General features: G+C 38.1%; 1 protein-coding gene across 3 annotated transcripts in view; it reads left to right on the forward strand.

The window, feature by feature from the left end:
* The window catches only part of INPP4B (inositol polyphosphate-4-phosphatase type II B), an 853,196-nt gene that overhangs the window by 380,883 nt on the left and 445,757 nt on the right, over positions 1 to 26,556 (forward strand). For all 3 annotated transcript variants that reach the window (XM_086346584.1, XM_086346591.1, XM_086346583.1), the window contains exon 3: positions 22,997 to 23,059. The gene's annotated coding sequence lies outside the window, so the exon portion shown is untranslated. The remainder of the gene's footprint in view (positions 1 to 22,996; positions 23,060 to 26,556) is intronic.

The following is a 26,556-nucleotide window of genomic DNA, read 5'->3' on the forward strand; positions in this document are numbered from 1 at the left end:
CAATAAATTCTATAATTTGGTTGAAATGAAGATTTTCCTTAAAAGTCAAAACTTATTGAAACTGACATAAGAAAAACTAAAAGATATGGCAGTCTTGTATCTGATAAACTATAATTCAAAACTGTCCCATAGAGAAAACTGCAGGCCATGAGGCTTCACTAATGAAATCTATACATATTTAATGAGGAAAAATGTCCAATGTTATACAAACTTTCATAAAATATAAGGAATGAGCACTTCACAACCTACTTATGACATCATGATTCTAAACCTAGAGGCATTAGAAGAAAAAACATTCCATTATCCCTCATGAACAGAGATGAGAAATCCTTAACCCAATATTGGCAAGGCAATTCCATCATACATAAGAAGGATAATTTGTTATGAGCATTTGGAGTTTATCCCAGGAATGCAAGATTAGTTTAACATTCAAGATTTAATCTTATATTGTACCACATTAGCAGAAGAAAGGAAAAAATTATATGAACAACAGAATAGATACAGAATAAGTATTTGAAAAACCCAATACCCATTCATGGGAAAAACTCTGAAGCAAACATCATTCTTAGTTAATGGTGAGATTCTAAATGCTTTCCAGCTAAGATCAAGAGTAAGCAAAGTATATGATTCTATTCTACATTGTACTGGAAGTCCTTGTCAATATGAATAGATAAGAAAAAGATATAAAAGTCGTAATAATTCAAAGGAATAATTAAAACTGCCTTTATTCATAGAAGACACACGTATGTAGGAAATTTTGACAAGTCTAAAGTTAAACTATTATAAATAATAAGTTAATATGAAAAGGTTATAGGGCACAAGGCCAATTTTACACAAATCTATTTCTACATGGGGCTTCCCAGGTGGCTCAAGTGGTAAAGAATCCTTACACGAGACTCAGGTTCAGTTCCTGAGTCATCCCCTGAATAAAGATATGGCAACCTGCTCCAGTATTCTTGCCTGGAGAATCCTATGGACAGAGGAATGGGGAAAAGATAGGCATAGTGTCAAATGAACATGTGACAAATGAATGATACACATATGGAAAATGTTTAAAATGACAAATTGTCAGGAAAATGCAAATTAAGGCCAGAGTTATTGTGATCTGTAAACTGACAGACTGACACCACCACACTTTGTTGACGGTGAAGCAGATGAAATTCTCACATTTTGCTGGTGGGCATAAGAACTGGTACAACCCCTTTAGAAACTCCACAATCAGTAGCTTATTGAAAAAAAAAGTTTCTTTCTTGTTCATATAAATTTCAATTTGGCCATTCGTGGTAGGTATTGATAGAAGTATAGCATCATGATATAGGGATCTAGGATCCTTCTTCTTGTGGATCTGGACTTCTTGATGTCTTCCTCATTCAGCTAGGAGAGAGGGAGGGAGAACACAGTGGATTGTGGAAGAGGATTTTATGGGTCAGGTCTGGGGTAAGTGTCCAGACAGACCTTCTGTCTACACTCCTTTAGTCAGATCTCAGACATACGGGCACACCCAGCTGCACAGAAGGGCTGGAGGTATAGTCTAGGTGTGTCCTTATGAAAAAAGGGAAAGGTGAATTCGTAGCCACTGTCAGTCTTACACATACTTGTTCAGTTGTGGACAGATATGGGGGCCACTTGTCTAATGGGGGAAACACTATTTTGGGAGTTTAAATATTATTTCTAGTAGTATATGCATGCTCCCTTGGACAAGAAATTTAAAATATAGTGGGTTAAGGGTATGGGATTAGAATCAGACAGATTCATCGAAATGTCAATTTCTTAACCTAGTTGAACCCCTGATTAAATCAGTTCACGTGGTGGATGTTATAAAGTAAGTGACTATTTGATACTCTCACTAGTTCTTTAAGACTGAGTTTTACTTCTGTGAAAAAGTAAATCAGGATACCTGTTCCTATTCATTTTAGGAATGTCCGGAGGATCAAATGAACTATTTGAACTATGTTATGAGAAATAAAATATTTTCCTTCTTAGCTGACAAAGGAGTATTAATCTATATGCTGCTGCTGCTACTAAGTCGCTTTAGTCGTGTCCGACTCTGTGTGACCCCATAGACGGCAGCCCACCAGGCTCCCCAGTCCCTGGGATTCTCCAGGCAAGAACACTGGAGTGGGTTGCCATTTCCTTCTCCAGTGCATGAAAGTGAAAAGTGAAAGTGAAGTCACTCAGTCGTGTCCGACTCTAGCGAACCCATGGACTGCAGCCCACCAGGCTCCTCTGTCCATGGGATTTTCCAGGCAAGAGTACTGGAGTGGGGTGCCATTGCCTTCTCTGGATAATCTATATGATGTTCACATAAACTCAGGTTTTGGAAAAGAGCCTTTTTTGCATGAGTATCATTATTTACTGGTTTTTGAGGCTCAGAAATACAGACTTTCAGTCTAAAAGCTAAATACCTAAGGGTTTTTTATTTGGTTTGTTTTCTCTTAATGAGAAAATTTCCACTCCAATGAGATGTTCCTGAAAACATTTAAATGAAGGTTGAGACTGTGCCTGGTTTCTGATTGCTTTGTTCTCTTCTGTCAGCTTTCTGGCCTAAGATCAAATTCTTCTCTATCAAAGTAACTTTATATCTCCCCTTGTGTCAAGTCAAAAAAAAAAAATGTATCTACGCATGCTTTCCCTGAAAGCTATTTACATTCTCTGGAAAAGAGCAGACTCATTTGCTAAAAGCCCACACAGAACCAGGATTCTCTGATGAGTAGTCAGGGATCTCTGTTTTAGTCCCTACATGACAAGTTAACATTCTGATAAAAACTGTAGCCCCTCTCCCTCCTTGACTGGGTAGATATTTTAAACATAGAAATCATTATTAATCAAAAACTTAATACAAGACCCCTAATTGTAATTGTTTTCATAATATCTGAACAAAGAAAATTTCTTCTGAGGAATTCCTTAATGTCCAGATGTTTTCTTTTAGATAATTACATATCAGCTATTGCTTAAATTGCTTTTTTCAAAATATTCTGGAATTTAATTGGTTATATACTCAGGACCTTCTTATTGTAGTATTTGGATGCCTTCAGATCAGATCAGTCGCTCAGTCGTGTCCGACTCTTTGCGACCCCATGAATCGCAGCACGCCAGGCCTCCCTGTCCATCACCAACTCCCGGAGTTCACTCAGACTCGTGTCCATCGAGTCAGTGATGCCATCCAGCCATCTCATCCTCTGTCGTCCCCTTCTCCTCCTGACCCCAATCCCTCCCAGCATCAGAGTCTTTTCCAATGAGTTAACTCTTCGTATGAGGTGGCCAAAGTACTGGAGTTTCAGCTTTAGCATCATTCCTTCCAAAGGAATCCCCGGGCTGATCTCCTTTAGAATGGACTGGTTGGATCTCCTTGCAGTCCAAGGGACTCTCAAGAGTCTTCTCCAACACCACAGTTCAAAAGCATCAATTCTTCGGCGCTCAGCCTTCTTCACAGTCCAACTCTCACATCCATACATGACCACAGGCACGACCATAGCCTTGACTAGACGAACTTTTGTTGGCAAAGTAATGTCTCTGCTTTTGAATATGCTGTCTAGGTTGGTCATAACTTTCCTTCCAAGGAGTAAGCGTCTTTTAATTTCATGGCTGCAGTCACCATCTGCAGTGATTTTGGAGCCCAGAAAAATAAAGTCTGACACTGTTTCCACTGTTTCCCCATCTATTTCCCATGAAGTGGTGGGACCGGATGCCATGATCTTCGTTTTCTGAATGTTGAGCTTTAAGCCAACTTTTTCAATCTCCACTTTCACTTTCATCAAGAGGCTTTTGAGTTCCTCTTCACTTTCTGCCATAAGGGTGGTGTCATCTGCATAGCTGAGGTTATTGATATTTCTCCTGGCAGTCTTGACTCCAGCTTGTGCTTCCTCCATTCGAGCGTTTCTCATGATATACTCTGCATAGAAGTTAAATAAACAGGGTGACAATATACAGCCTTGACGAACTCCTTTTCCTATTTGGAACCAGTCTGCTGTTCCATGTCCAGTTCTAACTGTTGCTTCCTGACCTGCATACAAATTTCTCAAGAGAAGTTACAGTTATTGGAAGTTGTGGCTTTAAAACCTAAAGACAGGCTATATCCAAGGTTTCCTTTAATAACTGTCTAAGTTTTTCATACGTTATTAGATAAATTATCAGATATATGAATATTCCAGATATATGTCTATTGGTGTTATTAAAATACTGATAATTTTATTTCCTCAAAGCATATTTATCTGTCCTAATATGGAGTTTGTTAAACAAATGTATATTAAATTTGTAAGTTATATTGACTTTTAAGATGCTCATTTTTTATGTGGATATTATTCCTCAGCTTCTGTTTCCAAGTTAGCAAAGTGTTAAATTTTAATCTAACTCTGTAGGGAAGCCCTCATACTTCATTTACCTTATGGCTTTAGGTGCTGTTTAAGCACTGTACATAGTGTTCTAAGGAATATTTTTCTGAAATTCTTTACAATAGACCTCTTATAATGTACAACATCTCTAGTTCTTATCAGCTATTCTATTACTAAGATTCACGATTCATATTCTCAAGTAGTCTAAAGATTTCCAGACCCCCATTTCAACCTTTTCTAATTAATTTTGAGCCCTAGATTTCATGGGTTTGCCATCTTGTCAGTATCACATTTTCCTTAAATGTCCAAAGGTAATAATCTTGAGTCCTCATCTACATAGTAGCAAGAATTTCTAAGGATCTCTAGAGAATGTTCTTGAATTCCACAGAACTGTTCTGATTATTTCTGTTTATTTCTTTAGACCATCCCACTGCTTTTAATCATATAGTTGCATTAATCCTGTCTTAATTCCTTGCTTTCCAGTTTGATCAAAAAATAAACATAGGCTCTACCTAAGTTCATAAGACACGGGATTTCAAGTTTTCAAATTTGACTAAGATTTTAGGGAAACTGTGATGCAAAACATGGAAAGTTTAAGGATGAATAACAGGCATTACTGCTTCTTAAGTCCATTAATAATATCTACTCACAGAGAGCTCTTACTTGCCTTTGCTCTATGAACCCAAAAATGCCAGAGGAGGTATTTTGGGAAAGTGTTTTTTTGTTGTTGTTGTTTTTTAAAAAAAAAAAACAACAAAAAAAAACCTTTTCCAATCTTGACTCTTTTATGTTTTCTAGTGTGCTTTGAACATAATGCCATTCACCAAGTGGAGGCTGGTTTTGCTGCCTGAGCACCACTATTATGTAGTTTGAATTATTTAACTAATCTGTTGTCAGACCCTTGGCATTGACCTGTGAAATGGAAGCAAAAACAGCATGAATCCAGTCACTATCCTTTGTCCACTGTAAGTTTTGTGTTCCTGAAGATTATTATGCTCCTCCACACTAGAGTTCTCCTTTTATGGGACCCTTATTTCTGGGGCCGATGCATAAAATAAACCAAAAATTAAACTGGCATCACAATCTCTGCTCATACTGATGATAATCTTTTATGCAGTTAAATGAAATATTGAATTATTTATTTAGGGAGCGAATCATCTATGGGCTGGTCATTATTCAAAATGCTAGAAATAAAATGATGATTAAAAGAAACACAAAGTCTTCCTTATGAAGCTTACAGAGTTTACAACCTAATGGGAATTGTAAGCTGTTCACTAATGAATCGCACAAATTAGGATATGATGTGTCACAAAGGAGAAGGCCTAGGTGCTACGAAAGCAAATAATGCAGAATTGGACCAGCTCAAGAAGGTCAGGAAAGACCTTAATCTCAGTACAAAGCACTTTCATGATTTACTTCTCTGACACATGGCTGCCTTAATATAAGCCCATACATACATAAGCCCAACAGTATCATTCAAGTAGTTTCAGAATAAAGAGAGTCCACCAGAAAGACACATTTTACATTTTACTTTTGAAGCCATTAAACGTCAGCTATATTGAGTGTTGACGTTCTGAGGGGAGGAGGAGAGGTGATCGATAAATTGTTTTTCTTTTCATTCATGTTTTGGAAGGAACTTACCAGTAGGCACAAATCAGACAAATGGGGCTTTAAATAACAGCTTTATTACTAACAAAAGCTTGACTAGATGATGTGACATACTTGATGCCAGATGGAGCTTCTAATACTCCACTCTGAAATTAAACTTAGCCTCTCAATCAGACAGACCTGGACAAATGCAGATGGACTGTGTCTGGTTTGGGGCAGATCCCACTCTTAGAGGCTTAGCACGAGGTCGGAAGCAGAAAGAATGCACAGTTTCTAATGATTTGAAACAGAGTTAGAAGTCCAGGAGGGAGGAGAAGGGCAGGAGTATTAACCTAGTGCAATTCCATCCCAAATCGAGTCCTCAAGGGTGGAGGCCATCCCACACCACAGTGAGGCTCTTTCTGTTCCTTTAATGCGTGTGGTTTGATGATTGACCCCATGCCTCACCAGAGTGAAATCTGGCCCCTATGCAAGAGGATGTTGTTGGTTCCCAGGAAGTTCTGTTCTTATAAAGTTGAGAATGATGCTGCTCCTTTGTGTATCTGGTGGACGGTTTCGTTTTTACTTATAAAGCTGCATTGCAAACTAGACAGCAGCCACTAGCCACATATGGCTATTTAAGTTCAAATTAACCAAAATCAGATTTTAAAAATTTAGTCCCTCGGTGACGCCAGGCACATTTCAAGTGCTCAGTAGTCAGATGTAGTAATGGACACACTCTAGAACAGAATGGGTTAGAACATATTTGCACCATTAAAGAACCATCTTTTGGGCAACACTCTGCTGAATAGGGTAGGGCAGTGCATTAGTGAACTCCAGGATTTTGCTGGATCCTAAGACAAAAATACTCTCATTTTTTTGGACTGTTTTATTTATTGATTGATGTATAGTTGCTGTACAACATTATTTAAGTTGTAGGTATTGTAGGAGACACAGGATTTGATACTAGGTCCAGAAGAACCCCTTTAGAATGAAATACCTACCCACTCCAGTATTCTTGCCTGGATAATCGCTGGAACAGAGTACTCTGGTACATTGTATTTCATAGGGCTGGCAAGGAGTCAGACATGACTGAGTGACTAACACTTTCACTTTCTATTTATAGTTATTATAAGATATTGGTTTATATTCCCCATGTTGTACAACAGATACTCATAGCTTATCCTATACCCAATAACTTATATCTCCCACTCACCCACCATTGTAGTGTGCCTCCGTTCTTAGCTCTCTCCACTGGTAACCACTACTTTGCTCTCTGTATCTGTGAGTCTGCTTTTTTTGTTGTATATGCTGCTGCTGCTGCTGCTGCATCGCTTCAGTCGTGTCCGACTCTGTGCGACCCCATAGACGGCAGCCCGCCAGGCTCCCCCGTCCCTGGGATTCTCCAGGCAAGAACACTGGAGTGGGTTGCCATTTCCTTCTCCAGTGCATGAAAGTGAAAAGTGAAAGTGAAGTCGCTCAGTCGTGTCCGACTCTATCGACCCCGTGGACTGCAGCCCACCAGGCTCCTCTGTCCATGGGATTTTCCAAGCAAGAGTACTGGAGTGGGTTGCCATTTCCTTCTCCAGTGCATGAAAGTGAAAAGTGAAAGTGAAGTCGCTCAGTCGTGTCCGACTCTAGCGACCCCGTGGACTGCAGCCCACCAGGCTCCTCTGTCCATGGGATTTTCCAGGCAAGAGTACTGGAGTGGGGTGCCATCGCCTTCTCCGTGTATAGTCCTAGTTTGTTGTATTTTTTAGACCCACATATAAGTTATATCATACAGTATTTGCCATTCTCTGTCTCGCTTATTCACTTAGCATAATCCCTCTCAGTTCATGTTGTTGTAAATGACAAGATTTCGTTCTTTTTAGGGCTGAAATAATCTTTTTTATCCATTCACTTAAGTTTCTTTCATATATTGGCTATTGGAAATAATACTTCAGTGGACCTTAGTGTGCATATATTTTTTTGTGTGTGCATATATATATAGTGAGGGTTAATTTTTTTTTTTCCGTGTAGAAAATACCCGGAAGTGAAATTGCTGGATCATATGGTAGATCTATTTTTATTTATTTATTTAGAGGAACCTCCAAAATATTTTCTATAGTTTCTGCAGTGTCTGTGTGGATTTATATTGCCACACAGTGCACTAGAGTTACTTCTCCACATCCTCAGCAACACTTGATATTATTCATTGTCTTTTTGACCATTGCCATTCTGATAGGTGCAAGATGCTATCTCATTCTGAATTTTGATTTGCGTTTCCCTCAATATTAGTGATTTTAAGCATCTTTTCCATGTGACTGTTGGCCATCTGTGTATCTTCATTGAAAAAATATCTATTCAGGTCATCTGCCTATTTTTTAATTCAACTGTTTTTGTGTGTGTGTGTGTGTTGGGTTGTATGAGTTATTTATATATTTTTGATATTAACCCCTTATCAGAAATACCATTTGCAAAGATCTTCTCCCATTCATTAGCTTTCTTTTTCATTTTGTTGATTAGTTTCCATTACTGTGCAAAAGATTTTTAGCTTGATGTAATCCTATTTGTTTATTTTTGTTTGTTTGTTTCCCTTGACTAAGGAGATGTATTAAAAAAAAATAATTACTAAGACCAGTGTCAAAAGAGCATACTTTCTGTTTTCTTCTAGGAGATTTTTGATTTCAGGTTTCACATTTAAGTTTTTAATCCCCTTTGAGTTTATTTTTTATGTGATGTAAGAAAATAGTCTAGTTTCATTCTTTTTCATGTAGCCCTCCAGTTTTTCCAAAGCCATTTATTGAAGAGGATGTTTTTTCCCCATTGTATAGTCTTGGCTGTATTTCATAGAGCCATATAGTTCAGTTCAGTTCAGTTCAGTCGCTTAGTCGTGTCCGACTCTTTGCGACCCTGTGAATCGCAGCACGCCAGGCCTCCCTGTCCGTCACCAACTCCCGGAGTTCACTCAGACTCACGTCCATCGAGTCAGTGATGCCATCCAGCCATCTCATCCTCTGTTGTCCCCTTCTCCTCCTGACCCCAATCCCTCCCAGCATCAGAGTCTTTTCCAATGAGTCAACTCTTCGCATGAGGTGTCTAAAGCACTGGAGTTTCAGCTTTAGCATCATTCCTTCCAAAGAAATCCCAGGTGTGGGTTTATTTCTGGACTATTCTGTTCCATTGATCTGTTTTTGTTTTTGTTGTATTAACATATTGTTTTTATTACTATATTTTTGTTGCATAGTTTAAAATCAACTATACAACAAAATTATAGTGTGATACCTCCAGTTTTGTTCTTCTTTTTGAACAGTGTTTGGCTACTTAGGGGGATTTGGGGGTTCTATACAAGTTTTGAGATTATTTGTTCTGATTCTGTGAAAAATGCCTGTTGTGTTTTGATATGCATTGCATTGAATTTGCATTTTAACAATGTTCTTCCAATTCATGAGCATTGTGTATCTTTCCATTTACTTGTGTCATCTTCAATTTCTTTTTTCAATTTTTTATAGTTTTCAGATCTGCTTCTTATATTGGACCCTTGTGTTCTATACTTCTTGTAGCACACACGGGGTTTGCTGGATCTAAGTGTCATTTTTCTTTTTGACTTTCGTCCATGCTTTTGCTTCTCTATCGTACACCTCGGAATTTTTAGTTCAGGGGCTTCTTTTGTGAGAGAGATAAACCCATCCATTTATAGATATACCAAAAGCATCTAATATTCACATTAATTTTGTTTATCTTCATCTCCCTGAATGGCCTAACATTATTTTCAGAAGTATTTTGTCATCTAATTAAATAATATCTATATAGACCCAGATGAGCCCTTTCATCATCATCCTTGTATTTTCTTCAGTATGTCTCCTCTAAATTGTTTCTTCTTTTGGAGTCATCGTCCCTGAATGGCATAGCATTATTTCAGAAGTATTTTGTATCTAATTAGACAACATCTAATATAGACCCAAATGAGCTCTTGGATCATCATACTTGTATTTTCTTTAGTATGTATCCTCTAAATTGTTTCTTCTTTTGGAGTCATTCTTCATAAATGTCTTGACCTTGTCCCTTTAGGGCAGAGATATGCTGTTAAACTGGCTCTCTAAAGAACAAAACTAACAAAAAGTTCTGGTTTTTAGTATTTGCCCATTTTCTAAATAAGTACTCCCATGGCTCATTTCAAGCTATTAACATGGTACTACGAAGTGCAGATTTGGGGAGATATGACTCATATGAGCTGGAGCAGCAGCTCTGACACAGCACTGCTTTAGGGAAACACAATGGCAGCCTTCCATCTACAATTATGGAACCACATTGAAATCAACCCAGTAACATTCTGAGTTTTGATACCGATCTTTGTGCCTTTGCTACTCAAACATAACCCCGGTTTCTGAAATCTCTTTCTAGAGCCATTGGGGTTTTCAAGGTGTGATTTTCTCATTGCTCTTGTTATGAACTCTGCAATAGCATGCATCTCAATAGCTTTCTGGATCCCATCTTCCGTAGGATAATTCTATTCTTGGTCCTTGATCCTATTCTTTTGGCCTCACTACTTTGGATCTCAAACAGTCCTTCTAATATGGAAACAACTAAAGCAAGGATGGGATGATATTGTTTGTAGGCATCAGCTTTGAAAATAATGAATCCTCAAAAATGCTAATCTGCTACGATGAGTTTTATATAGTTATTTCATTCTGCACCTCTAATCTAACATTTTTAGGGGACAATACATGGGATCTCTTAACGCCATTCCTTTCAAAGAAAGCATCCTATCAGATTTAGTCTGTTTCTCTTATTTATTTATTTTTTAAGACTCTAAGTCCTAAGTTATCTTTGACAGACTGTAATCATGGGTTTGCTGAATCTCTAGCTGGCTCCTTGCTTTTGATATATTGAAAAAAAGTGTTTTTATTTGCTTTGACATTCCTTGAAAGGTAATCTTCAAAGTTGTTTTTGAGGGAAAACATTTTATTCCTAGATAATACTCCATCTGTAGGCTATTTTGAGGGCTTTCCTGTCATCTTCACTCTGCTCGTCTGACCACGTTTTGAAAGGTGATCTTTTACAGGGATGGTTTATGGCATTTGACTTGTAGTATTTACTGCTTGTGTGTGAAGCTGCTCAAAAGAGCAAAATTTCAAAGCTGTGTTATATCCAAATTGACAGAGCTGGTTGAACTTTAAACAAATAAAAGCGTGTACCATTTCCCCTACAATAATATCATCGTTTCCCTTTATTAGCCATGCCTATGGTTTTGAATCACAGCCTGCATTTTTCCTGGGTTTATAGTAAGGAATTTGGTATGCAGTCACTAGGATTCTTGTAGGCTATTGGCTTTCTTTATTTTAATTTAAAATGATTTTGCAACTAATACCCACATATTGCTACCATGTTTTTAATCTCTAATATTTAACTGTTTCTCTTGTTTCCTCACTCTCATGAGCGTACTAAAAGTAACGTTACTGTGATGATTATTACTTTGAGGCTCACTCACCATTAATCTTTTTTTACTACTTCCTACACACTAGACTGCACAAATAGAACAAATGTCCTTTCCTAAAAGGTTTTCACTACATCTTCTAAGAGGTAGATTCCAATAATCTCTCAACCTTCTGGTGCTAAACTATAGGCCTATCAATTTATGTTTGGGTAATTACAACCACATTGTATTTTTGTCTGAAATGTGATTTAAAAGTTTTACCTTAGATTTGGTGGAATCAGCCATCAATTTTTTCCCAAAGCTGATGAAATCAAATCATCTGGGAGCTTTTTCAAAATGCAAAATATCCCAAATATTCTGACTGAGGCTCTTGAATCCCCAAGTAATTCTGGTATGCAACATGTTGTTTAATGTATAGATCTGTTGACTTTTTCATTTCATTTCATTTCATTGAGTCATTTACTCAATCAACATTTAATTTCTTAACATGTATGAAGAGATGTGATAGTGAAAAGAGTCAGGAAAAGTAGATTCATCATAAAAAAGAAAGACATAACATTTATAGCAACATGGATGAATGTAGAGATCATCACACCAAGTGAAGTAAGCCAGAGAAAGATAAATATCATATGATATTGCTTTTTTGTAGAATCTTAAAAAAAAACCCTGAAAGATACAAATGAAGTTATTTCCAAAACAGAAAGAAACTCACAAACAGAAAACAAACAAGTTTGTGGCTAGTAAAGGGAAAAGGGAAGTGGAGGGAGGGATAAATTAGTAAGTTGGGATTAACATACACACTACTTACATAAAAAATATAACCAACAAGGACCTTCTGTATAGTGTAGGGCACTCTACTTAATGTTTTGTAATAACCTATAAGGGAAGAGAAGTATGTGTGTGTGTGTGTGTATTTGAGAAAAAAATCGAAATTTTATTGGACTTTGTTATACTTACTGTATACTTTAGTATTGCTTTTATTTCAAATAATATAAGGTGGGGGCAGGGAAATTCTAGAGAAGGGAAAGGCTACCCACTCCAGTATTCTGTCCTGGAGAATTCCCTGGACTGTATAAACCCATGGGGTCGCAAAGAGTTCCACAGGACTGAGCAACTTTGAGCGACTTTCACTTTCACTTCAAGGTAGGAGATGGTACATGGTAATGTTTTTGAAATTCAGGACTTTTAAAGGTTTTAATCTGGCTGGCCCTGCTTTAAGAAAAATGGGGTGATTGCTTTACACTGGCAAAATGAGGGACTGTACCCCGCCTGTCTATCCTCCAATCCCTGACAACTTGATCTCTGTACCATGGCAGAGAAGTACTGGTCTAAAAGACCGCAGTTCAGTTATAGGATTGAAAATAACCATCCTGCTAATTCTCTTTTCTCATATGACTTCTATGTCATATTAGAATATGTTATAAAATGTCAGAGACATTTCTGACGTTTCTCATCCAGAGCTGCTTTGGTCCTGGATTTCTGTTGTCTATCCTTTGTGAAGGGCTTGCGGCTAATAATCACCACATTCTGATTATCCTCATCGTCACCTGTTTGTGATGCCAGTTTTACCAAAGCTCTCAATACCAAATCATTCATTTTCTCTACTTCATTATTTAGCCTCTGGCATTGGTATAGACAAATATTTGTCAGTTGCCTTGGTCTAATTGAAACCTATAAAATCTTTATATTAGGCTGTCATGGAGATGGCTGGTTGTTCATCAGAGATCCTGGTTCCTTAGAAAGGAGTATTGTTATGGCTACGCAAGCCATCTTGCCCTCAGGCACATAATGTGAGAGTACAGACCTGGCTCATATAGGGCTTTCTGGTGATCCTCATTCTCTCTTTTCCCTATTCTCCCTGCTGGAATTCCATATTCAGAGTGACTAAGCCACTTGCTTGATAATGTCAGTTTCTAAGAACAAACACAGACAAAATGCATACCTGATGGTGATCAATCAAATGGATAACTAATGGTGATGTGCATTTGATTCCAATCGCATTTAATATTTCTCTTTATTGGTTAAAAGGAAATCTTAAATACAAATGCAATGACATTGCTCAGTAGTTTTATTTTAAATTTACTTAATCTGGTAGTGACTTAGAGATCTAATTCTTTATTAGAAATCCAGTTATTAGATATTAAGAATCTAAATTATCCCTTAAGGGATGGAAGGACCTGGATTTTATAGATGATACAGGATTTGTTAGCAGAACCAGGACTTAGAGTCTGTATTGCCAAATTCCTAGTTTTGAACAGTTTTTACTATTTCATTTTGCCTAGCTTCTTCAAGAAAGACAAAGAAGTAGAAATATTTTCTTTTCCAAACAATAACGTGTGAATTTTGTATTGGGTTCCAAATTTCTTTTAAAACAATGGCCCAGTACAAGTTTGTTTTCCTCTGATGGAAGTCAAAGAAATAATGAGTTTGTGGTCTGAAGAGAGAGAAGAGACAGTTTCTATGATCTAGCAATTCATATCTCTGCTTTGGAGCAGAAGGGGATGATAGACTGATACTGAATCAAAGCATCAAGTGTGTGCTGCTGCTGCTGCTAAGTCGCTTCAGTCGTGTCCGACTCTGTGCGACCCCATAGACGGCAGCCCACCAGGCTCCCCCATCCCTGGGATTCTCCAGGCAAGAACACTGGAGTGGGTTGCCATTTCCTTCTCCAGTGCATGAAAGTGAAAAGTGAAAGTGAAGTCGCTTAGTCGTGTCCGTCTCTTCATGACCCCATGGACTGTAGCCCACCAGGCTCCTCCGTCCATGCGATTCCCCAGGCAAGAGTACTGGAGTGGGGTGCCATCGCCTCCTCCGCAATTGTGTGCAGTAGATATAAAGGTCTTTTGAGTTTGGTTGCTATAAAGTGATTTTAAGGCATTGATATTGCATATCCAAGATGGGAGTATAAGGAATTCTCAGATGTTGGAGATGTACTCAGAGGGTGAAAAAAAAAAAAAGAAAATTTTGTAAATAAATATATTTTGATTCAGTTTTAAAGAAGAGCTTTCTAATGGTCAAAGATAAATAGAGACAGAATTTCTGATATTTTCTCCGTGAGTTAGGGAACTACTAAACTCAGTATCGATGATTGTGAAAACTTGGTCAGGAGGTGGGGTAGAGGTGTTTCAGATGACAGATGGGTGGCAAGACTACGTGACAGTTTTTCCACAGTGATCTTTGCCGTCCCTTTCTGGCTTGAGATTCTGAGATATGCATGTGAACTGCATGCTGTTAACTGCTCAAGCTATGTTAATTGGTCAGAGTTTCTTCTTTTTCTTAACACATCATCTTGTCTTTAATGACTAATACATGCTTTTCCAAAAAATTTGAGGACTCCCAGAAAGTTGAAAGAAGGAAAACTTCAGTGTAGTTTAGTCATCTGTATTACCAGGTTTTCATAGCTGCAAACACAGAATAGAGTCTAGCTCGTTTAAGAGAAAAGGAATTCACCTGAAAACATTAGGTAGGACTGACTTTTCTCTCAGGGACCCAGTAGGCATGCTGACAATGACCTACAGTGATTTTATGGGGCCATGAAAATATCTTAATTTCTTTTAAAATCTGAAAGAGAAAGAATTTTTAGGTTGGAAGAATTTTTATTGTATGATACTGTATCTATCTTGATACCAACATAGTTATAAAGTATGATTATATACATATATACAGATGTGTACGTGTGTCTGCCTGTGTGATGGAGGAAAAGGCTGATGTAGACAGAGGTGCAGAGGACCCATTATAGCCTTAAAGAGCACTGGCTCAGGCTCTGACGCTGCCCACTCAAGAACTCTAACCCAGTGGATACACATGAGCACTGACTGCTCCTGGACAACCCCAGTTCCCGCCCCTGGCACAGGATCCACCGCCTTCACCTGAGTCTGATGGTGGGTCTTCTGCCTCCATTACCTCTGAGGGCGGGCAGGGATCTCAGCTCTTAGAATGGATTGCCAGATAGATTCTGTGAAGTGCATGCTTCTAAACCGAAAATTTTCACGTGCCTGAGGTATGGTATATAATTCTAATTCAGAAAGATACATGCACCCCCAAAGGTCCATCTAGTCAAGGCTATGGTTTTTCCAATGGTCATGTATGGATGTGAGAGTTGGACTATAAAGAAAGCTGAGCACCGAATAATTGATGCTTTTGAACTGTGGTGTTGGAGAAGACTCTTGAGAGTCCCTTGGGCTGCAAGGAGATCCAACCAGTCCATCCTAAAGGAGATCAGTCCCGGGTGTTCATTGGTAGTGTTATATCCACTGACTCAATGGATACAAATTTGAGTAAACTCTGGGAGTTGGTGACGGACAGGGAGGCCTGGCATGCTGCAGTCCATGGGGTCACAAAGAGTCAGACACAACTGACTGAACTGAACTGAGATCAAAGACTATGAAAACTTTTTTTAAGAAGCCAGTGCCCCACTTTTATTTATTTTAATGATGAAGAAATAAGCCCATTAGTTCATCTATTCAATATTCAAGACATTTCTTGCATGCCTCCTCTGAACTGGGTATGGTACCTGTGACAGGATGATGAATATTTGTCTAGCAGTTATCTAAATAATGCTATGGATTAGTGGATATTCAAATAGAGTGTGCCTGAAATGAGCATCTTGTATGAATTTTATATAGTGAGAATTCTTTCAAGATTTTCTGCAACAGGATAGGAATACTTTTAGAGCTTTTAAAGGTTTTAGAAAAGTGGCATTCAAAACAATTTCAAAATGGCACCATAGATGAACATCTTCTCTTCATTGCCAGTTTGTTAGATGAAATATTGTTGATCATTGTTTTAATGGTTATTTCCTTGAGTACTAATGAAGTTGAACATTTTTCCTTATGTTCATTAATGAGTTCTTTCTGCATTTTGATTTTGATATTTAGTGTTTATATAAAATAGATTTCGATGTATTGTATTTGCTGCAAATAATTTCACATCTGCTTTGCTTTTTAATTTTTTCTTTTTATGTTTTTTACCTAGGGAAGTTTTTTTACATAGTCCAATCAACCTGTCTTATTCTTTCTAATTTCTTTTAGCACTTATGTACTTCAGAAGTAGACTTGCCCTCTCCAACGGGACATATAAATAATCAATTCCATTTAATTTATTTTTAATGTTGCATTTCACTTGTATTTAGTTCCATAAAGTGTTTGCAATTTGTATCTATATCTAATGGGACATATTAGATTTTTGTTTCAAAAGATAGGCAATTATCTCAACATTACTTATTAAACAATTTCTTTTTCATTAATTAGTGGTGTCCATTTTATGATACCCTGAATTTAGATTTCTTTTCTATGCATTTTCATAAAGTCCTATGCTCATTTGTATCAATTTCTATCAAAATGAAAATAGCTAGTTTTTCCCCCTTCAAATTTTCTGAGGGCAGGAATTACGTTTTCCCTTCAATAACTAGCATAGTGCTTGGCATATGACAGGCATTAAATATATGTTGAATAAATGCATAAAATAGGATGTTTCTGGGGTATCTTACATGACAATTTCTAAGCCAGTTCTGTACTATGTTAAATGTTGTGTCACAACAGTGTATTTTATCATTAGCTAGAACAAAACATCTCATTAATATTTATAGTCACAATTTTCTTTATGATCCATGACTCTTTCTTCAAGTAAACTTTAGAAAGTTTTGACAGACTCTAAAATTACCCCTACTAGAATTTTGATTTGAATTGAGCTAAAAATTTAAATTTCAGGAGTAGTGATATTTTTGTTGTAAGTACTTTCCCACTCATGCATGTGTTATAGTTCCTTATTTCCTTTATAGCTTTTAATAATTTTTTTACAGAGTTATTCATAAGTACTTTGTTGGTTTTGTTGTTACTGCTGTAGTGAGTCAGGATGGTTGATGCCACTGGGCGTTGCATTTAGAAAAACACCATTACAGTATACTAACGCATATATATGGAATTTAGAAAGATGGTAACAATAACCCTGTGTACGAGACAGCAAAAGAGACACTGATGTATAGAACAGTCTTATGGACTCTGTGGGAGAGGGAGAGGGTGGGAAGATTTGGGAGAATGGCATTGAAACATGTATACTATCATGTATGAAACGAGTCACCAGTCCAGGTTCGATGCACGATACTGGACGCTTGGGGCTGGTGCACTGGGACGACCCAGAGGGAGGGTATGGGGAGGGAAGAGGGAGGAAGGTTCAGGATGGGGAACAGTATACCTGTGGCGGATTCATTTCGATATTTGGCAAAACCAATACAATATTGTAAAGTTTAAAAATAAAATAAAATTAAAATGGGGAAAAAACAAAACAAAACAAAAAAAATATTTAAGAAAAAAATTTTACTTTCTGTTTATTGCTGTTATATTGAAGTTGTTACTGCAAATTTATCTTGTATCCTGAGAGTTTTCTTGAGTCATTGTCTAAATCCTTGTAGAAAATTGTTTGTAGTCTTTTAGTTGATGTGATGATTTTCAGCACTTGAGCATAATCTCATTTTTAGTTTTGTAAATCCTATTTTGTTTTTACAGTAAGGGGTGGAAATTGAAGACCAAAAGTAAGATTTTAAAAGTCTGCTTTTAGTTATATAGCCAGTGGGAATTTGCTGTATGATGCACAGAGCTCAAATCCAATGCTCTGTGACAACCCAGAGGGGTGGGAGGTGGGAGGAAGGTTTAAGAGGGAGGCACAGTATTGTAAAGTGATTATCCTTTAATTAAAATTTAATTTTTAAAAAGTCTACTTTTGAGATAGGGTTAAATTTTCACATCTATTTCAGAGACAGATAGATTCTAGTAATTTTCCTATGTGTGTATATAATATATAATATCCGTGAAACAGGTTTTAACTGCTGGATCTTTTAGGGGACAAATACTTGAGTTTTTTCAGAAGCAGAGAGGATCTCCATACTATACAACATCCTGACATATATGTCATCTTTTCCTAGTCCTTTCTAAACCCCACCCCACTTAGCCCTTGCCTTTGGCATATTATCCCCAAACTTCTCACTGATGGGACTCTTGACCTGGAGTCACCAGGTTGTCTGAGATCAACAACAAAGCATCTCAAGCCCAGCATGCTTTCATGGGGCAATGTGGAAAAGGCAGCTATCCAGCTCTGACTTTGGCTATATCCCCATCACACCAGAACTCCTGAGTAGAGGGCAAATGTGAGTTATGAGAGTCTGCCCCATTTAGGGCCACAGGGGATGGATATAGGAACCCAGGAAACATAAAGTAGAGCCCAATGGAGGCTACTCCATTTTAAAAATATTGCCTGATTTATTGCTAATCAATAATATTCAATTTGGTTGAATATTATTGAAGTTGAAGTTGTCTAAGATAGAATTTTCTATTTTCTAAAGAAAATTTTATTTCCTAATTAAGGCCAGTATTGTACTTGATCATTTATTGTGAAGGCAATGATAAGTGTTAAATAGGGCTTCTGTTTGCATTCACTGTGTGAGATATTTATTTAAGACAACCCAACACCTTGGTGGGTTCGGGTAAATTAGTTCTTGTTTCATGATGGGGGCTGAGAAGTAATAAATAACAAGATAAAGGGGAAAAAACAAGTATGAAAGACTCAGGCTCACATAACACCATTGATACTTCTGCATCATATACATTTATTCTTTCTACTTTCACAGTTATCCAGTTTACATTCCGTGTATTTCATCATCACTATGTGAGGGATTGCCCTTCCCCTGCGTTCTTTACTTGTACTTTTGGAAGTTATTTTAAGGACTGTTTGGACACTCTGAGACTACACTGGCCTCTGAACATCCACACTGCAAGGTTGACTCCTTACTTTTGTGATTGTCGTGACACCTCAGAATATCAAGAGATGTGTAGTCTGAGTGATAAGAACAAGACACAGGAATCCATATGTGTATAACAGTGTCCAATGCTTAGTTTGCTGCTGCTGCTGCTGCTAAGTCACTTCAGTCGTGTCCGACTCTGTGCGACCCCATAGACGGCAGCCCACCAGGCCCCACCGTCCCTGGGATTCTCCAGGCAAGAACACTGGAGTGGGTTGCCATTTCCTTCTCCAATGCATGAAAGTGAAAAGTGAAAATGAAGTCGCCCAGTCGTGTCCAACTCTTAGCGACCCTATGGACTGCAGCCTACCAGGCTCCTCCATCCATGGGATTTTCCAGGCAAGAGTACTGGAGTAGGTTGCTATGCTTAGTTTAGGGTGAATTTAAAAAGATAAGATAATGAATTATGGTTTTTTTCCAGTGTTAAAATAAGTCGAATGAATAAAGCTTCTTCGCACACCTAATGAAAACGATTAACTAGACCAAAGTGTTTTTTTTGCAGAGTCTACCTGAAAAAAGCTTAATATAGTGAACTCATGACTTTTGTATATAACTGGCATATTATTTTAATCCATTGTGTTTAGAAATCAGTAGATGGTTTACATTTTCTTTAATTAGCAACTGATTAGTCTCATGCTTTCTCCTGTTATGAAACTATTTTTTCTAACACTTCAAGGCAGTTCTGGATCTCTTAGACTCAAAATATTATAAATCTTAAGAAAAACCATGATAAGGTGTTTTGTTTTCCCCAAATTAAATAAAACCTGGTGTTTGATTTAAAGCTAACTGTAGTTTTCATTCCCCTGTATTAAAAACCATATAGAAAGAAATAATGAGGATGAGAGTGAGAAAATCTTAACATCACATCTGCATTGTTGACATGACTAGGAGAAAGTTTGTTTTGAATAAAATACAGCAGAAAGTACAACTTTAACTCAATAAAAGTTATTGCTCTTTTGTTGACAGACAAAATTAAATTTGGTAATTGATGGTACATTTACAATTTGAAAATTATCATCCTTGATAACAAAATAAGAAAAAGAACCAGGTGGCATTTTTTAATACACGTATTGAACAACACATAATAAATTTTTGATAAACCACGTGTCATAGTGGTGGTAAAATGCCTAAACCAGATCATTGGGTTCAAATTTAAATACTGACACTTACACTAGCTGTGGAATTCTGGGTTACCTCAGAATTCATTGTCCAGTTCCTTTCTCTGCCAATTCCTTCCCTGGTGGCTCAGTCGGTAAAGAATCTGGCTGCAGTGCAGGAGTCCCAGGTTCAATCCCTGGGAAGATCCCCTGGAGAAGGATGGCTAACCATCCAGTATTCTTTCCTGGAGAATTCGATGGACAGAGGAGCCTGGTGGACTATATAGCCCATGGGATCGCAAAGAGGCAGACGTGACGGAACGACTTTCACTTCACTGTCTGTATTGTACGGGTAATAGTATCTCACAGGGTGGTTTACTGGGGATCCCAAAGGCCACCCTTAGTCTCAAGTATTCATTAGAAGGGTTCCCAAGATTCAGAAAAGTTGTTATACTCACAGTCATAGGTTGGTATTGGCATATACACTACTGATACTATGTATGATAGATAACTACTGAGAGCCTACCGTATCGCACATGGGACTCTAATCAGTGCTCTGTGGTCACCTTAATGGGAAAGAAATCCAGAAATGAAGGGATATGTGTGTATGTGTAGCTGATTCACTTTGACCATGTTGTTTAGTTCTTCTGTGTATCCTTGCCACCTCTTAATCCCTTCTTCTGATAGAGAAGAAGAGATTGTTACTGTTTCTGTCCTTTATCGTGCCCATCCTTGCACGAAATGTTCCCTTGATATCTCCGGTTTTCTTGAATAGGTTTCTAGTCTTTTCCATTCTGTTTCACTTCTCTGTTTCTTTGCATTGTTCATTTGAAAAGGCCTTCTTATCTCTCCTTGCTATTCTCTGTAACTCTACGTTCAATTGGGTATATCTTTCCCTTTCTCCCTTGCTTTTTGCTTCTCTTCTTTCCTCAGCTATATGTGAAGCTTGGCCTTCTTGCATTTCTTTTTCTTTGGAATGGTTTCTCTGCCTCCTGTACAATGTTACCAACCTCTATCCATAGTTCTTCAGGCACTCTGTCTACCACATCTAGTTCCTTGAATCTATTCATCACCCCCACTGTCTAACCATAAGGGATTTGATTTACATCATACCTGAATGGCCTAGCAGTTTTCCCTACTTTCTTCAACTTAAGCCTGAATTTTTGCAATTAGGAGCTGATGATCTGAGCCACAATAAGTTCCAGGTCTTGTTTTTACTGACTGTAGAGAGCTTCTTCATCTTTGGCTGTAAAGAACATAATCTGATATTGGTATTGACCATCTGGTAATGTCCTTGTGTAGAGCCATCTCTTGTGTTGTTAAAAGAAGGTGTTCGCTATGACCAGCATGTTCTCTTGACCAAACCCTGTTAGCCTTTGCCCTTCTTCATTTTGTATTCTAAGGCCAAACTTGCCTTGTTATTCTATCTGTTGACTTCCTGCTTCTGCGTTTCAATCCCCTATGATGAAAATGACATCCTTTTTTGGTGTTAGTTCTAGGAGGTGTTGTATGTCTTAAGGGCACCTGCGTGTGTGCGTGCTCAGTTGTGTCTGACTCTTTGCGATCCCCTGGTCTATAGCCCATCAGGCTTCTCTGTCCGTGCGATTCTCCAGGCAAAAATACTGGAGCAGGTCACCATGTCCAGCTCCAGAGGATCTTCCTGACTCAGGGATCAAACCCATGTCTCCTTTGCCTCCTGCACTGGCAAGCAGATTCTTTACCACTGAGTCACCTGGGAAGCCCCTAAGGGCACATGGGGATGTCCTCAATTCTCTCAGCCACCATGTGTGGCCACATGTGTGAAGTGGTCACATGTGGTCAGCCAGGGAAGCTCAGCTGACCTCTGGTGTCTAGAGCTTTATTAGAGGTCAGTCACAGAAGCTTGCAGCACCAGATGACTGAATTCACTATTCAGATTTCAGCCACTCCTCTTCAAGCAAAAACAGGTGTTCACCATAAATGTATCTGGCCCACCTGGAGCAGCAGAAACATGTATGGAGACTCTCTTATCAGTCAGCCTATTCCAAGAGCTCAGAGGTTATCTTCCAGGAGCTGGACTAAGACCAGTTCTGAAGAAGGACCTTTCTTTAGAAAAGGTAGCATTTCAGTAACTCAACTGCTGAGTTAACCCTTGCCTGCCCAGTAGTTATGAGGAATAAATGAGTTGATCCAAAAACTTAGAATAGTGCTTGGTGCATGGAAGCAAATAAATGAGTCAGCTAGAGTTCTTTCCTGTCGACCTCTGTGAGCTGAACAAAGATTAAGTTGAATACAAATAAGAAATAGCTGTATTCCATGAATCTTGTGATCATAAGTCCTCAAGTTTGGAAGAATGGGCATTACAAGCAAATTAAATATTTTACCTAGGAAAGGGGCATTCCTATAGAAGAAGCTATTTGCAAAGCAGAAATAGATACACAGATGTAGAGAACAAACGTATGGACACCAAAGGGGGAAGGAAGGCTGGGATGAATTGAGAGATTGGGATTGACATATATGCATTATTGGTGCTATGTATAAAACAGGTAATGAATGAGAACCTACTGTATAGCACAGGAAATATACTCAGTGCTCTGTGGTGACCAAAGTGGGAAGGCAGTCCAAAAAAAGGAGGGGATATGTGCATATGTATAGCTGATTCACTTTGCCGTACAGCAGACATTAACACAACATTGTAAAGCAACTATACTCCAGTAATTTTTTTTTTTTTTTTAAGAGGAGTTCCTGGTGAAACACCAGATCCTAACATTTGTCTTTTTGTTCTTTGCAGAGCTCTGAAATCAGCAAGGCAGTAATAAAAGAGTAGAAGTATTTGAAGAATACAAGAAAGCAGGTACGAGAGTGGTTCTCAATAATCAACCCATAGTATTGATTTAGATTGATGATTTATTCAAACCTACAGCCCCCATTATAAAAATATTTCACAAAAATTCAAGTTTGATGTTTTAGAATGTATGTGACTGCATATTATAGATAGATGATTATATCCTAAAGAGGAACTTATTTCTATGTATATATTAAGTCAATTTTGAGGATTTCAATTAGGCCAGGCCAAGGGAGACATGGGCTTCCCTTGTGGCTCAGCTGGTAAAGAATCTGCCTGCAGTGCAGGAGACCTGGGTTCGATCCCTGGGTTGGGAAGGTCCCCTGGAGAAGGGAAAGGATACCCACTCCAGTATTCTGGCCTGGAGAATTCCATGGAGTGTATAGACTATGGGGTAAGCAAAGAGTCAGACACGACTGAGCAACTTTCACTCAGGGAGATATGTGAAGGAATTAATTATTATTATTTATTATTAAATTGACACATATTTATAAAAGGCCTGCTATATGGCAAACACTCATCTATGAGATATTTGGTGATCATAAATTTGGACAAAACAGGCATAGTCTATTCCTGCCTTCATGGTGCTTGTAGTCCTGTGAACATGACATGAAATAAACAAACAAATGTCAATATGTAAATAAAAAGTGTGGTAAATGTTATGAAGAGAAATTCTGTAGGGAAAATACTGGGAAAGAAGAGAGGAATCTATTACAGATGGACTAAACAGAGGATGTTTCTGTGGAAGATGGTGTTAAGCTAAGAGCCGAAGTATAAAGGAAAGAGTCCCAGGTAGAAAGAACAGCAGCGAATAAAGAACATAACTGACCAAGATTAAGGAGGGTCACAGAGGTGGAGAGAAGCTGAAGATGAAGCTGTGTTGAAAAATAAGATGGAGATTTCCCTGATGACCCAGTGGTTATGACTCCATGCTTCCAGCGCAGGGGATACAGGTTCGATCCCTGCTCAGGGAACTGAGATCCCACATCCCCTGTGGTGCAGCCAAAGAGAAAGGAAATGAATGAACATGAATATGGCAATCAGCCTAGTCCCATAGGGTCTTCATGGTTATGCTAGAAGCGTCTTCAAACCAGCTTCGCTTGGCCACTTTTTGCCCTTGGGATTTCTGTCCTATGTCATTTGGTCTTTCTTCTGGTCCCCTGGGTGTATTAATAGAAGCTTTCAAATCTACCACCCAGCCCCACCCTCCTACATCTCCTGCCAGTGTACAGCATGAAAGGCTTATGACTGTGCAATAAGGTTCTCAGTGAGTCCCAATACTAGTTCCATGATCTGTTCTATGTAAAATGGTTTGGGATCATAAAGGTTTGAAAATTTCTGAATACTGTACCACTCTTAGGAGCTTTAAACACGCATGAACATAGGTTCTGGGAAGTTCTGTAGTATATACGTATATGAATGTGTTTGTGTCTGTGTGTGCACCTTTAGTGAACTTGCTATAACTTAACCATTATTTCCAGGTTTACATTAGGAACTGTTTTAGAAGTTTCTGTCTTAGAAATACACATTTTAAGGGGTTCCTTATCCTCCTGAGGCTGGCCTGCTTTTAGGTAACTTGACCTGTTTTATGGATTTGCACATTAAGTTGTGTTTAATAATTTTCTAGAATCTGGATAATTCAAGCCAGAAAAAAAAAAGTCAAACTGTTTGCTTCAGTGGTTTAGCTTTTCAGGCAGAAGACTTTTCTTGACCTGAATTATATGGTTAATTGCTTCAAATCCTGATTATACTTTGCATGTAAAAATAATACCTGAAAGTACCAATAAGGAATACTGGAGTAAAGCTTACTAAGTAATCCACCCTTATGGCAGAAAGTGAAGAGGAACTAAAAAAGCCTCTTGATGAAAGTGAAAGAGGAGGGTGAAAAAGTTGACTTAAAGCTCAACATTCAGAAAATGAAGATCATGGCATCTGGTCCCATCACTTCATGGCAAATATATGGGGAAACAGTGGAAACAGTGTCAGACTTTATTTTTTGGGGCTCCAAAATCACTGCAGATTGTGACTGCAGCCATGAAATTAAAAGACGCTTACTCCTTGGAAAGAAAGTTATGACCAACCTAGATAGCATATTGAAAAGCAGAGACATTACTTTGCCAACAAAGGTCCGTCTAGTCAAGGCTATGGTTTTTCCTGTGGTCATGTATGGATGTGAGAGTTGGACTGTGAAGGAAGCTGAGCACCGAAGAATTGATGCTTTTGAACTGTGGTATTGGAGAAGACTCTTGAGAGTCCCTTGGACTGCAAGGACATCCAGCCAGTCCATTCTGAAGGAGATCAGTCCTGGGTGTTCTTTGGAAGGACTGATGCTCAAGCTGAAACTCCAGTACTTTGGCCACCTCATGCGAAGAGTTGACTCATTGGAAAAGACTCTGATGCTGGGAGGGATTGGGGGCAGGAGGAGAAGGGGATGACAGAGGTTGAGATGGCTGGATGGCATCACCGACTCGATGGACATGAGTTTGGGTGAACTCTGGGAGTTGGTGATGGACAGGGAGGCCTGGCATGCTGCAGTTCATGGGGTCACAAGTAGTCAGACATAACTGAGCGACTGAACTGAACTGAAGTAATTTTCAATGTTAATGTTAGTAATATTTGTCCTCTTAAATCAAAGGAAAACCACAAAAAAATTAGTATCTGCATCTTAGCTGCTCTGAATCTTATTCCTCTCCACTGAAAGCACTTATTCTCCTTTATTTGTAAAAGTCACATAATTTTAAAAGAGAGGAAGATATCTTGGGTTAGTGCCTACTTTAGAATCTAAAGAAATGATTTGGTTTTGTATAAAATGTGGAGATTCTGTATTTGCAGCAATAAAAGTTCATACTGTTGGAGTTAACCTAAGCTTATCCCAGAAGAAAGATTCTCAGCATGTGTCAGAAAGAACACTGACTTTTTTAGATCAATTCAGTATCTTTCAATTCAGTTGACTACTCAGTTAACTATTTCTTTAAAAAAATCTTGAAAACTTCTCTGGTATTTATAACTTAGAAACAAAAAAGCCTTGTTTCATCCCCAGAAAGATGAGACAGCTGTCCCTTAATTACTACTCTTGTCGTTTGCTTTCTACTAGAGATGTGTTTCAAATTTGAAACCTAATTACAAATCTTAATTGAATATGGCTTAAAAACAGAAAAGAAAGTAAAATGATTAACATGAAAACATAAAACAGGGAGGAAAACAGAGAGGGTAATATTACAGCCGGATTGAATAATCACCTGTTTTAGAATGAGTTGGTGCCTGGGGAACATGCTTTCTGGCATGAAATTGAACTTTACTGTTTCCTTTTTCAGAAGGAATTTTAGCAACTAAATGACAATTCTTTTAATTTCTTGAAATTGTTTTCAGGGACTGTATTTTGCTCAGCATAAAAACAATGGATTTTTAAAGTGTTCAAACTGGAGTTAAATCCCTTCTCCCTAACTCATTCTCTGTCTGACCCTGGACAAATTTTCAAAGTGTTCTCAATCTCAGTTTACCCATTA

The sequence above is a fragment of the Bos grunniens genome, chromosome 17 (genome assembly GCF_055505025.1).
Source record: "Bos grunniens cultivar Pamir isolate PY7600 chromosome 17, Bosgru_T2T1.0, whole genome shotgun sequence".
Taxonomy (NCBI): domain Eukaryota; kingdom Metazoa; phylum Chordata; class Mammalia; order Artiodactyla; family Bovidae; genus Bos; species Bos grunniens.